Genomic DNA, 12046 nt, shown 5'->3' on the forward strand with positions numbered 1-12046 from the left:
CTGGACTTTCTTTCTCAGAAGAAAGGAAGGACCAAAGAAAATTCTAATTTTTGTCTTTAGCTATGGGTGAGGAATAAAATGTTGATAAAGAATTTGTAACCAAAAGAGTGCCCTGATGTAGCTTTGGTATTCTAATTAATACTGTCAGCATGGCCCAAGTAATTTCTGTTTGCAAACGTATGGCAAATGCAAATCTAATTGCATCTAGAGGAGCTTAACCCTAATTGAGGCTTCTACAAGTATTCCTACAATTAATGCCCCCTCTCCGAGCAAATACAGCTTCCCCCTCCAAAATGACAGCATCAGCATAAACTATAAACCAAGATGGAAACCTGCAAAGACTAATAATCAGATACGAAGTACAAGAAATATACCTAACATATTTAAATAGATGATAAGATGCATAAGACATGAGTAATAAATAGCTAATTATCAGAAGACAAATAAGCTTTCTAGTACTGAAATCATAAAAGAAGAGTAAAGAAATTTTAAACAGCTGAGACAGAAATGGAGAAGGAATATATGATCTAGAAAATAGATGAAAGAAATACTACAAAATACTTCATAAAGAGAATAAAAGAATTAAATGGAGGTCAAGAAACCTAAGAAATGGACTAAGAAAATATATCTCCTCGGACTACCAGAAGTGATAAACTTTCTTAGGAGTTGCTTTACCATAGTTGTTTTGTCAAAAGTTTTCACTTTCATCACAGGTTCAAAGGATTTATTAACAAAATGAGCTACTCATTATATACAAATAAACAATACAAGTGTTTATTAGAGAATTATCTAAATTATTTGCAATATACTAACATTAAAAAAAGAGAGAGAAATAGAGCAGAGGATACATCACCTATCTGGGCGATTTATTTGTAACTCCATTTTGTTTTCAAGATTTTATTTTTACTATCATTATTCTGAATTCTTTTTCAGGTAGATTCCGTATCTCCTCCCCTTTTATTTGGTTTGGTAGGCATTTATCCTGTTCCTTTACCTGCTGAGTAATTCTCTGCAACTTCATCTTGCTTAGATTGCTGTGTTTGGGATGGCCTTTCCGTATTCTGGCAGTTTGTGGTTCCTCTTTATTGTGGAGGTTCCTCCCTGTGGGTGGGGTTGGATGGGTGGCTTGTCAAGGTTTCCTGGTTAGGGAAGCTTGTGTCGGTGTTCTGGTAGGTGGGTTTGGATCTCTTCTCTCTGGAGTGCAATGAAGTGTCCAGTAGTGAGTTTTGATATGTCTGTGGGTTTGTTGTGACTTTGGGCATCCTGTATATTGAAGCTCAGGGCTATTTTTCTGCATTGCTGGAGAATTTGCGTGGTATGTCTTCCTCTGGAACTTGTTGGCTCTTGGGTGGCGCTTGGTTTCAGTGTAGGTATGGAGGCTTTTGGATGAGCTCTTATCGATTAATAATCCCTGGAGTCAGGAGTTCTCTGGTGTTCTCAGGTTTGGACTTAAGCCTCTTGCCTCTGGTTTTCAGTCTTATTCTAATAGCAGTCTCAAGACTTCATCTATACAGCACTGATGGTAAAACATCCAGGTTAATGATGAAAAATTTCTCCACAGTGAAGGACACCCGAAGAGGCTCATAGAGTTGCATGGAGAAGAGAAGAAGGGAGGAGGGAGATAGAGGTCACCAGGAAGAGGAGAGGGGGAATCAAAAGGGGAGAAAGCAATCTAGCCAGTAATCAATTCCCTATGTGTGCTTCACCAGAGAAGGCAATGGCACCCCACTCCAGTACTCTTGCCTGGCAAATCCCATGGACGGAGGAGCCTGGGAGGCTGCAGTCCATGGGGTGGCTAAGAGTTGAATACGACCGAGCGACTTCACTTTCACTTTTCACTTTCCTGCATTGGAGAAGGAAATGGCAACCGACTCCAGTGTTCTTGCCTGGAGAATCCCAGGGACAGGGGAGCCTGGTGGGCTGCCATTTATGGGGTCACAGAGTCAGATACGACTGACGTGACTTAGCATCATGTGCACTCCACAGTCCAGAACACTCTGAGGTGTTCATGGAGTTACACAGAGAAGAGAAGAGGGAAGAAGGAGACAGAGGTGACTAGGAGGAGAAGAAGGGGAATCAAAGGTAGAGAGACAGATCCAGGCAGTAGTCAGTTCCCTAAGTGTTATCCACAGCCTGGAATACCCAAAGAGGTTCACAGAGTTAGGTAGAGAAGAGAAGGCGGAGGGAGGAGATAGAGGCGACCTGGTGGAGAAAAAGGAGAGTCAAAAGGGGGAGCGGGGAATCAAGCCAGTGATCACACTCCCAAGTAATAATGGGTAGTGAGAATTGGGTTCTTAAAGGTACACCATTGATAACAAATACCAAAAAGCAAAGATTAAAAATCTAGATTAGATGTAAGACTCTCAAAAACACAATATTAAAAAAAAAAAGAAAGTCACAGAATTTATCAAATATATATATAAAGTTTGCTTTACAATAGGGTCTGTTTTTGCAAGGTAATAATAGGTTATAAAAATGAAAAGTAAAGGAGTAATAGAGCACTTAAAAATAAAAAAATTTTAATTAAAAAATAATAATAGTAAAACTATATCTAGAAATTTCTCTGGAACTGTTGCAGACAGTGTGGGGTCAGTTCAGTTTCAGACAGTTCCTTGATCCAGCTTATATGTCTCAACATCTATAGGCCCCTTCCAATGTAGTCGGTGCTAACTACAGGGTTTTAATCTGTTGCACCTGTCACTTCAAAGCGATTCCCTCAGTTTATTTTAGCTTCTTCTGTTTTCTGGTCCCTTCAGTGTCTAGTTTCTGCCCTGACACAAGGGGGCGAAGGTGGTCACTTATTTAGGCTCACTTGGTCAGTCGTGCTGTGGGGAGTGAGGAACACTGCAAACAAATATCACTAGCGTGTGTGGGGAGTGCTCGCAGTGTCTCAGCCATACTGGGTTTGGCCCCCCTCATGGCGTGTATGTTTTCCCAGTCTACACTGCTCAGGCTCTAGGTTGCTCTGCCAGGAACTGTCTGAGGCAGGCCCTAGGTTGTATGCACTTTCCAGGTCTAAGCCGCTCAGGTTCAGGTTCTCGGGTTCTCCACAAAGGAACACAGACTCAGTTGGCCCTGCCTTTTGTGCCCTTCCCAGGTCCGTGCAGCTCAGGTGACCAGGTACTTGGCGAGTACACTCTCCGCAGGTGTGCAGCACATCTTATCACGTCCCCTGTCCCAGCTGCTCAGTTTCCTGGGTGTGCAGCAGGAGCACCGTCTCAGGTGTCCCATGTGTCTCCTCTGGGGAGCTGATCTCTGGCTGTGACCCTCCCGGCAGATGTCAACCGTCCAGGATCCCTGGAAGACTTGGTTAGCAACTGGGAGCCTGCTCACATTTTGGGAGAGGATGCTGTCTCTGGGCTGAGATTGCCCCTTTCTGGCTCTGGCTGTCGCCGCCTGCCTCTCTGCCTTCAGCGGGGGAGGGTCCGGTCCGCAGCCAGCTAACTCTCCTCTGGTATTCACTCAGTCCTTTGTTCTGTGAGTGGACCTGGCAGTGCCTTAGCTTAGAGCTTTTTGCAGGAAAGTTCTCTCTCTCTCTCTCTCTCTCTCTCTCTCTCTCTCTCTCTCTCTCTCTCTCTCTCTCTCTCTCTCTTTTTTCTCTCTCTCTGGCTATCCCACAGTTTGGGTTGCTATCTCACATTAGCTCCCTCAGATTGTCTTCAGGGCATTCAGGCCCAGTCCTTCCCCTGAGCAATGCATCCTGCGCCTCCCTGTTCAACCCCCACCTGCTGGTGGTGGATGCGAGGGTCTGGGCTACTTCTCTGTTGGGAGTTGCTGTTAGGCACATAAGCTGTGGGGTTTATTTTTTTATTTTTCCCCTCCCAGTTATGTTGCCCTCTGACATTCCAAAACTCCCCACAGAGCCACCGGTGAGAGGGTATCCTGGTATTTGAAACTTCTCCTCTTTCACGACTCCCTCCCCAGGATAGGTCTCTTTCCCTAACTCTTTTGTCTCTCTTTTTATCTTTCATATTTTGCCCTACCTCCTTTGGAAGAGAATGAGCTGCCTGTCTGGGTGGCTGGTGTTCTCCACCAACGTTCAGAAGTTGTTTTGTGGAATTTGCTCAGCATTCAAATGGTCTTTCAATGAATTTGTTGGGGAGAAAGTGGTCTCCCCATTCTATTCTTCTGCCAACATAGGACCGCCCCTTTCAGTCTGGTTTGTTTGAAACCCCAATGTTTCTTCAGTTATGTTTGGTATTCGTTTTAGTTTTAAAATAAGACACATTTTCCCCCATCAATTAGAGTATCAAAACCTCTAAAAGAAGTCACTGTCAGGCAAACAGGCAAAATATGGACAACCACAGAAATCAACAGTGTTCTTCAGGCCCTGAGCAAAGAGACAGCACCACACTGGAGATACAAAACAGAAAGTATTTTAATTTTTTCTTCAGAAATACATGAAAAGAAAATCATTTTAAGAAATACATAAACTCAAGAGAAAATAACTGGGCAAGGCAGGATACTAAAAGACCTTAATCACTCAGTGCTATGGGGTTCAAATGGGGCCTGATCAAGGATGTTCTTTTATTTAGTGCTCTTGGTCCAGTGTAGAATTCTGATGAGTTATCACCCTTCAAAAACTGTCTTGGAGATCATTAGACTAAGGCTTTGAAATAAATGAATACATAAACTCAAGAGAAAAAAACTGGGCAAGGCAGGATACTAGAAAGACCTTAATCACTCAGTGCTATGGGGCTACAAATGGGGCCTGATCAAGAATGTGTTTTTTTTTGTTTTTAGGTTTTTTGGTCCAGTGTAGAATTCTGATGAGTTACCAGCCCTCCATAACTGTCCTGGAGATCATTAGACTAAGGATTTGAAATAAATGAATTCCCTGATACTGATCATTTTTATTCTTGTGTATGATAAGAATTTTATGACAATAGTTGGGGCTTCTCTGATAGCTCAGTTGGTAAAGAATCTGCCTGCAATGCAGGAGACCTTGGTTCGATTCCTGAGACATGAAGATCTGCTGGAGAAGGGATAGGCTACTCACTCCAGTGTTCTTGGGCTTCCCTTGTGGCTCAGTTGGTAAAGAATCTGCCTGCAATGCAGGAGACCTGGGTTTGATCCCTGGGTTGGGAATATCCTCTGGAGAAGGGAAAGGCTGCACACTCCAGAATTCTGGCCTGGAGAATTCCATGGACTGTATAGTCCATGGGGTCACAACAATTCGACACGACTGAGTGACTTTCACTTTCATTGGATGAAAGGACTTTGATTTCAAAGGAGACCAAGTAAAACTAACACCAGATCACCTGCAAGTAGATGTGCCTGTGTGGTACCTCGGGATCATCTTGCACACCTGGAACAAAATTTTCAGCAAGAAGAGCTCTTGGTAAAGCCCTGTGCATTGTCAAAGACAGTGTCATGGGCCAGTTCGAAAACAGCACTTTTAGTAAGTGATATATTTTCTATCATGATCATTGCATTTGGTGAGATTTTAGGAAACCTGCAACACTACAATATACTTAATTATGCTTGGACGTTATGCATTTGTAATTTCAGAAGTAAAGCAGAAGCAATACTAAACAATATTTAAAATACACTACAGTAAGGATGGCAAGTGAAGACTGGGGGTCCAAGGATGATTCAGTGCAGTGCAGTTCAGTTCAGTTCAGTTAAGTAGCACAGTCGTGTCCGACTCTTTGTAACCCCATGAACCGCAGCACGCCAGGCCTCCCTGTCCATCACCAACTCCCGGAGATCCCCCAAACTCACGTCCATGGAGTCAGTGATGACATCCAGCCATCTCATCCTCTGTCGTCCCCTTCTTCTCTTGCCCCCAATCCATCCCAGCATCAGAGTCTTTTCCAATGAGTCAACTCTTCCCATGAGGTGGCCAAAGTACTGGAGTTTCAGCTTCAGCATCAAGGATGATGAAAACACAGGAAATCTAAGAAAGGGAGGAACAATGGGATTTGATGTTGAAGAGCATAAGACCAAATTAGCAAATGTGATTACTGACTTCAAATGGCGATCAAGAGGAAGGGAAGCTTGTGAGCAATCATGATCTAACAGTGTAGTTTACCGAAATGATAAACTAAGAGAAAGAACTTTACTGATATAAAAACAAATGGAAACCATCAACTCAGACACAATAGTTTTACTAGGACACACAGACGCTATTCAATGGAGGAGAAAATGGCAACCCACTCCAATATTCTTGCCTGGGAGATACCATGGACAGAGAAGCCTGACGGGCTATAGCCCAGGGTGTCCCAAGAGTCAGACATGACAGCGACAAAACAACCACCACCCCACTCAACTTTTCCAACATTACTTGTGTCAGGGAAATCATCTGGAAACAGAACTGAGGACCCAAACACAGCACAGAAATAATTAGAGCAAAATGTTCAAGAAACATTCGTTCAAAAAGTATCCAAAGCAGAAGAAACTGAAGTTATTATTAACTGAAGTGACTGCTTCAGATTAATCACATTTGGTTTCTTCCCAAAAATACATCCTCCTATCTTTGAAGAAAGGGAAGCATTCTTGACTTGCAGATCAGCATCGTGAGGATTCTGGAAGCAACCAATCAGAGAAGCCCACTTGCCACTAAGAATTGGCTCAGCCAATGAAAAGCCTGCAGATTCTGAGGCACAGCCATTGACTCAAAGTATGAACACCTGTCCTGGGCTGAAGAAAAAGAAGTCTTCCAGGAACGTCCAACCTTTGAGATTGAAGTGGGAAAGGGATATGATTCCTTGCCATTAACAGTGATTATAATAATCACCCCTGCCTAGATCCTGTTTTCCTTCTCTAGCTATAACATTTTTGAAGTATTCTTTGTTCTTGTCCAAGCAATCGACCTGACAGGAATAGAACCCGCTAGGTTGTCTTGGCAGGAAGAAATCACACCCAGCTTTTAATACACGGGTCAAGGAAATGGGCAGCTCCTGGTTCCTGATCCATCATTTTCCTCATTCTTCTGTCACACCTGGATGAGAGGAAAATGAGTGTGGGGTGGGGGAAAAGTAACTTTGAAGAAACTGTGCATTTATGATTTTTCCATATTGTAAGGAAGTTAAAAAGTAGGATCACTGGTGGACATTAGTGGAGCAAGAAAGCACCCCAGATCCCTGTTAGCAGGTCATGAATCCAGGCCTTGACCTCTGGCATTGTGATAAGGCCATTCCTGATTTTCATGACCTCTGCTGTTTCCTCAGGATTCTTCTGAAATCTTATGAGCTGTCCATAAGTAACTCTCGCGCTTCCAACATCTTCCTACAGAAGGGTAGTGAAGAACAATGTCAGATCTTGTGTGTTGAAGTCAGCCAAATACTATTTGGCTTTGGGAAGACATGATACTTCTCCAGGTATTTTACATATGCCATTGGTAAGTTGGTAATTTACCATTGGTAATTCCCTTAAGGGGGAATTATGTTCATTAGTTCTGTGCTGTTTATAACGGTTGCAACGCCATAGTGAGTTGTATTACTTCTAGGAACTCAGTGACTTTTCCTAGATGGGATACACCCAGAGTACTGAATGGCTTTACCCAAGGTCACATAGCTACTGACTAGATTTGACTCCAGGAACCTGGGTGATCTCTGGAATCTCATTCCAATGTCGTATCACCCTTTCATTTCTAGAGCATATCTGAGGCACCTAGAAACTATGCCTCTCTGAATTATCCTACTGGACAGAAAATCGTTTAAAATAGAAGGAAATGAAACCTAGATTCCCTTCTCCTACCAGCATCTCCACCTCCAACATGGGATGCCAGACACTGAGGGTTATTTCTGCTTCCCCTCTAACCACATGTTTTCCTGACTACCCCCTATCTGGGATGGATTCCCTTCTGCTATGCTCCTCAAACGACAGGACACAGCTCTGTCACAACATCTAATATATTTTCAATATCTGTCAAAAGTATCTGCTTCCTTTTTCTAGTCACTAACCAGTTCACATAGTCAACTTTTGTGATTCCCAGCAGCTAGCAGTGCCTGATGTCGTAGGTAGTCAGTAAATGTTTGTTGACTAAAGGAATGCAGGTGGGATCTAAAGCCTACAATGAAATTTGCTGAACTTCATGAGGATAGCATAATTAAAATACTGTAGTTGGAGAACTGAAAATGACTTGAAAGTGGCCATAGCTCTTTTTCTTTTTCTTTTTTCCTCTGTACTAATAAGCAGTTACCAATTTCTATCCTCTTGCCCAGAAGAAGAAACAAAATAATACTGCGACATAATGTTGCACAGTTTACATGGATGATTTCACACAGATCTGACAGTTTTATTGCCTTTCTGAGAGTTCACCTTTCCCCGGTTCTGGGAAGTTGGGAGCAGGCACATGATCACCCTTCTAAAGGATCTCTAAAAGCCTGGGAGGTGAGTGCTGTTTATGTTGCTGATGGACAAAGAATAGACCCATTAGTGGAATTTTGAGTCAACTTCCATGCCTCACCCAGTTCAGGACACAAGTGTGCCAGGATCAGAGCTCAGGTCTCTCCCTGACACCCGTGGAAAGTTTCATGCTCCTTGTGTCCCAAGGCTTCCCTAAGCAGGGCTTAGGGGAGGCTACTGTGAGGAGAAGCAGGGAATGGGTAGGATGCTCCCGAGGCCCGCCAGTCAAGGCAGGGGAGAGTCTGGGTGATCCTTGCTCCCCCACTAAGGCTAATAACGTCTGGCAGCCAAGGCAGGAGGAGAGCTGGAACCTAGAACTCAGCCAAGGATGGGCTCTTCCCTGTGTCTTAGTGTGGGAGGCCTCTGGAACATCTGGCGGGCCCAATGAGACAGTTCATAGACCCCTAAAGCACTCACCTGTAGGAGACCTGCCTCTAGTGGCTGGGCAAGTCCTAGCTGAGCCCAGTCCCGCCACCCTGATTCCCTCAGGCCAATGGCCGGAAGTGTTGGCATTGTGTTTTGCTGAGGATTACCAGCCTTTTAGACTGTGAGATCATTATCATGGGTTCTCAGGCCAGTGTAAAGGCATACAAATTTGGAGTCCACCGAATGAAATGTAAAATACCCTCTGCTCTCTCCATCACCACACGTGATGCAGGCGTGCAGCAAAAGTTATCTCCACACCTAATAATCCACTGCAGGCTTGATAAACGGTCCTCGTTTTTACCAAGGACCTATTGGAGGGAAATGCTCTGCCTTGATTACAAGAGAATGCAATCCTTTTCAGGCTAATGATCCTCTTCAACGGATGTTTGTTTAACCTCTGTTTAACAATTTCTCTTGAAAATAGCTGGGGACCCACTGAATCCAACTTCTTTTATTATCTAAAGGTTTTTGTCAAGCAGCCTCCCTCTGCAAGTCCAAGTAAGGACGCAGGTGTCCCTCCTCTGGTGTCTACTTCTCTCTGTTCTCCCACCCACCCATTCAGAGCCATTCCTTGTTCACTTAATCTCACATAGAAGTCAACTCAGACTTGATTTCCGGCCAGGACACTTACTTATGTGGGGAGCTTGGGTTGTACTTAACCAAATGTCTCAGAGCCTCAGTCTTCTTGACAGCGAGACTTTCACCTGCTTGTCCTGTGAGGAAAATATAAGAACAGAGTTTAAGTTCTAGATAGATGAGCATAACATATCCAGCAGAGTGCCTGCTACCTAGAATCCTAAACCGCTCAAAAAAAAAAAAAAAAAAAAAAAGGTTTTCTATGGCGATTTGTGTGGAGCTGGCTCCTGAAGAGTGAGGAGGGTTAAAATGTGACCCCAAACTCTATGACATTACAAATGAACGAAGAGCTGAGTGTTTGCCTATAGAAGGCTGCACCTGATCACAACCATGATGAATATCATGAAGGTTCAGGGAATGGGAAGAGAAACCGCCTGAGAACCCACCGTAGGCCTGTACCAGACACTGCACTTGTCAGGCTACGTCTACACTCTCATTCAGGCTTAATCCCAGCCCCTCTGTAGGGGCATTGTCAATAGTATACCCTTTTTACATGTGCAGGTGAAGACGCTGAAGGTTAGGGGAGTTACAGTAGGCTGGGTCCTGAAGTCATCTTCATAGAGGAGGTAGGATTGGAGCCAAGACTGGGAAGGTGAATAAGATTAGGAAGGGAGAGGGCGAGGGGCGAATTTTCACTGGAGTGAGGAGGAACAGCTGGCCCACGGAGACCTGAGTTGGCAATGCCCAAAGACACCGAGGAAACGTGGCATTCCATCTGCGTTATTTCACTGAGTCCTCACAACAATCTTATAGACCCTCTTCCACAGAGGAGGACTGAGGTTCAGAGAGGTCAAGTCACTTATCCAAAGCACCACATCTAGGAAGGACAGCTGGTGTTTCAATCCAGGTCTAACTGGACTCCCAAACTTCTGTCCTAATCACTCTTACTGCTGATTATAGACGCACTGCTCCAAGTATTTACAGGACGCAAACACTGTCACCCTGTTGTGTGTCTATTCCCTGTTCATGTGCTATGCAGTACTATTTGTCTCTAGAGATCAAAGGCACCAGAATTCCGAGGAGAACAAAACTTGGAGGAGTGAGGCATTCTCCTTTTCCCACTCACCCCTCGTGCTCTTTAATTCCCCAGTCCCAAGTGATGTCTTTACCCTTTCCCCAGGGTTTTCCCTTGAAGTGTGTCCACATGCCCTGATTTTCCCTGTTGTCCCAGCACAATTCTTTGTAGTGGTCCTTTGACTCTCAAAAGGGTCTGCATAATTGGACAAGAAATTATACAGTGATCATCCCTATGAAGAGGCGAACAGCTTCACACATCATGTCCCTCTGCAACCCTGGCATACCTGCTGGGCAGGTGCTCCTGCGTGAGATTTGAGGTCGACCTGAGGGGAGTAGCACACCTCTCCATGAGACGGAATATACGAGAAACACATTGTAAAGGTGCTTTTGAGGGCTTTTGTGTACATTCTAGTGTGTTGGTCCTGGAGCAGTCAAGAATAAGGGGTAGAAGCATGCATGGAATACAGAATGTGCTCTACTTGGGAGCCAGTGCCACTGAATTCAGATACCCTCTCAGCACAGTTGTGCATGAAATATGTGGAGCATGGAGAATTGAGGACTCTAACAAAAACAGGTGATAAAAGACGAGGTATGGGTTCATGCCCACTCCAGTAGCCCCTGCTTTGCCTTAAATCAGAGTCTAGCTAGGCCCTGGGTGTGGACTTCTACAGGGAAATTGAAACCCCCAGGACACAGTAGGACTTCAGGGACTGTTGAAGGAATCCAGTGGCCAAGGGTAGAGAAGCCATGAGAAAACAGAGCTCTGACAATGCTGGCAGCTGTCCTCATGAGTCTGCGTGGGAAAGGACCTAACTAATGGCCCAGGAAACCTACCTGAGTAAGGTATTTCCTCCTCAGAATGCTAACGTGATTGAAGAGTGGAAAAATGTTAATGTGATTTATATGAATAAGCAGAAAGAGACGTGTGAGTCGCTGTTAAAATGACTCTAGTGCATGTTTGATATCTCTTAGCTAACTAACATGCTTTGAAACCAAAGATGGTATTGTGAAAAAACATGGACATCAAAGGAAAACCCAATATAATGTTTGCTGATGAAATGCTACTGTCACTCCTATTTAGAGTAGGAAGATGACAAGACTATTTTCTGAGAGCGTTATCATTTGAAAGTTTTGAGGAATGCTAGGCATGAATTTTGGAAGAAGCACAAGCTGGAATCAAGATTGCTGGGAGAAATATCAATCACCTCAGATATGCAGATGACACCACCCTTATGGTAGAAAGTGAAGAGGAACTAAAAAGCCTCTTGATGAAAGTGAAAGAGGAGAGTGAAAAAGTTGGCTTAAAGCTCAACATTCAGAAAATGGAGATCATGGCATCCGGTCCCCTCACTTCATGGGAAATAGATGGGGAAACAGTGGAAACAGTGTCAGACTTTATTTTGGGGGGCTCCAAAATCACTGCAGATGGTGACTGCAGCCATGAAATTAAAAGACGCTTACTCCTTGGAAGGAAAGTTATGACCAACCTAGATAGCATATTCAAAAGGAGAGACATTACTTTGCCGACTAAGGTTTGTCTACTTAAGGCTATGGTTTCTCCAGTGGTCATGTATGGATGTGAGAGTTGGACTGTGAATAAGGCTGAGCGCCAAAG

This window comes from Capricornis sumatraensis, chromosome X (assembly GCF_032405125.1).
Source record: "Capricornis sumatraensis isolate serow.1 chromosome X, serow.2, whole genome shotgun sequence".
Classification (NCBI taxonomy): Eukaryota; Metazoa; Chordata; class Mammalia; order Artiodactyla; family Bovidae; genus Capricornis; species Capricornis sumatraensis.